This window comes from Apaloderma vittatum, unplaced genomic scaffold, assembly GCF_000703405.1.
Source record: "Apaloderma vittatum isolate BGI_N311 unplaced genomic scaffold, ASM70340v1 scaffold3027, whole genome shotgun sequence".
In the NCBI taxonomy this organism is placed as follows: Eukaryota; Metazoa; Chordata; class Aves; order Trogoniformes; family Trogonidae; genus Apaloderma; species Apaloderma vittatum.
The window spans coordinates 14,616-17,188 of record NW_009725543.1 but is presented as its reverse complement, the minus strand read 5'-3'; positions in this window follow the sequence as shown (position 1 = coordinate 17,188).

The following is a 2,573-nucleotide window of genomic DNA, read 5'->3' as shown; positions in this document are numbered from 1 at the left end:
CCCGGGGCAGCACACCCCCCCCCTGCCAATGGCCGTAATATTGGCTGCTATCTACTACAGCTTTTTCACAGCCTCTAAGGAAAATTACCTCAGTGGCTTTTCCCCTTGTTTTTGACCTTCCTCTGCCAGGGCTGTGTGACTGGCACTGCCTTTCCCCAGCAGCCCTGCCCGGCTTCCTCCTCCCATGCAGCAGGCTGCTTCTGCCTAGAAACATCCCACATTCAACCCAGCACCGTTCCTTCTTCCGTGCCATCTCATTTTGACCCATCTTCCCCTTGTTTGCTGTTTCTTTTCCCCTCATACTCCTGCTTTGATTTTCTACTCACCTTCTCTTATGTTTCTTAGCTGTGTTACCTCCAGTTGCTCTCCTTTTCACTCCCATCCCTCCTACTTTTTCTCTTTCCTTTGACATCTTTCATTAGATTCTCTTCTGGAGACCTTATGACCCTAAATGTCTCCAGGGATGGGCTCTTCACCCAGGTAACAAGTGATAGGGCAAGAGGAAATGGCCTCAGGTTGCACCAGGGGAGGTTTACATTGGACACTAGGAAAAATTTCTTCACTGAAAGAGCTGTCAAGCACTGGAACAGGCTGCCCAGGGAAGTGGTGGAGTCTCCATCCCTGGAAGTATTTAAAAGATGTGGTCCTTAGGGACATGGTTTAGTGATGGAGTTGGCTTTGCTAGGTCAATGGTTGAACTCAATGATCTTAAAGGTCTTTTCCAGCCTAAATGAGTCTGGTTCTATGATCTACAACTTCACTGGGCAACCTGTACCAGAGCCTCACCACCCTCATTGTAAAAAAATTCATCCATACATCCAGCCTGAATCTACCTTCTTTCAGTTTAAAACTCTTTCTTACTGCTCTGGTCAGTATCCACCCATGGTTTTCATCTTCTACGTTAAGTTCAAACTCTTTTTCAGGTTAGCACAGAGCTTCTCAATTACCTGTGTTTTATTTTGACCCACACACTTCCTTTCCCTCAGTCCTTTGCAGTTTCTCTCCCCAATGTCTGAGGGCTGCAGAGGAAATCTAACCAGCTTTCCACGAGCGGTGGCCTGGCTGCGATGGCGAAGGGTTCAACACACACATCCATCTGATGAGCAAGGTGTTTTAGCCATAGACTGTCACGGAAGCAGAATTAGAACATCAAGTGTCTGTTTATCAGCCAGAAAAAGCAAAAACCCCAGGTCCTTTGTGCTCCCTGATATGTTATCAGATATGATTCACTGGACCGTATCTCTTTTGGCAACCACAGTGTGGGCAATTCAGCGCAGGGTGTTTTAGCATTGTTAGTGTGGTCAAGGAAAAGCACATATATTTATAGAACTGTGTAAGTTATAAATACAACTCTGATAGTTTTATGCCGTGCAAAGAAGGCACGTCCTCATGGAATAATCAAAGTAAAGTGTATTTTAGGCAGAAAGGTATCTTACAGTTGGACTTGATGATCTTAAAGATCTTTCCCAATATAAAAAATTCCATAATTCAATGGTTCTATCTAGATGGCCATCTCTACCCAAAGCTTTGTGTTAAAATGTGATTGCATTTTAAAGAATTTGAATGCAGAAACACTGCTGAAGTCAGATCTATAAATGGAAACCTGAGAGATTACATAGTAAGATAAACTGAAAGTCTTTGACCTCAAAGTTCAGAATTTTTGCGTCTTCCACAAACCTTTACTAATACTAGTCACATCCAAGATAGTCACTTGCTTTAAATTAGTTCTTGTTATTTATATTGCTCATTTAAATATATATGTATGCATATATACAAAATTTAAATTATAGAATAGATAGAATAGATATTCTATACATAAGATACCCTTTTATTTCATACCTTGGCAAATAACTCCTGGAGTTAATATTTTCTATTACTGATTATTAAGTAGCAAAGAATGTGACTTCATGGGATAAGGTACTTCATAGGACTGTTTCTCAGGCAGTACCAGCCTAGAGCTTATTCAGTGAATGTTATAATTTTGGAATACATCTTAGTCCAAAATACAGAATAAAAGAGTAACGACAAGCACAATGGTTAAGGTGTTGAAAGTCTATCAAAATACTTCCTGACGTTAAAAACTGAGACATTTCATTTCAATCTGGGGTTTTTATTACCAAATAAACATCACAATGGCAACGGTCACATTAGAAATCTGACTGTAATTACCATATTTCTAAACAGAGTCCTCCTATGCATACCTGGGTGGCCTTAGAATAATTAGCACGTTTAGACTTATTTGGATCCTTTAAGCCTCAGCTTACTGGTAGTCACAGGTACTCAGCAAAACGAAGAGCAGAAAAAGAGAATAACTAAATATTTTGTGAATCAAAGCAGAAGATCAAAAAATACTGCTTAAGGTTTTAATTGGTGGGAAAGAAAAGACGAAAAAAAGTAGCTTCAAGCTTCCTGTTTAAACAAACGTTCTTGCTCTTCTGCAGAGCAATTGCAGAAAACAAGTAAGTCATAGATTGACTCACACTGAATTAGAAATTAATAGTCGTGAAAATATTCTGCTGTAGTCACCTCGTTGTGACTCTTACAGAAAGGTTAACAAATGCAGAAACAAGGAC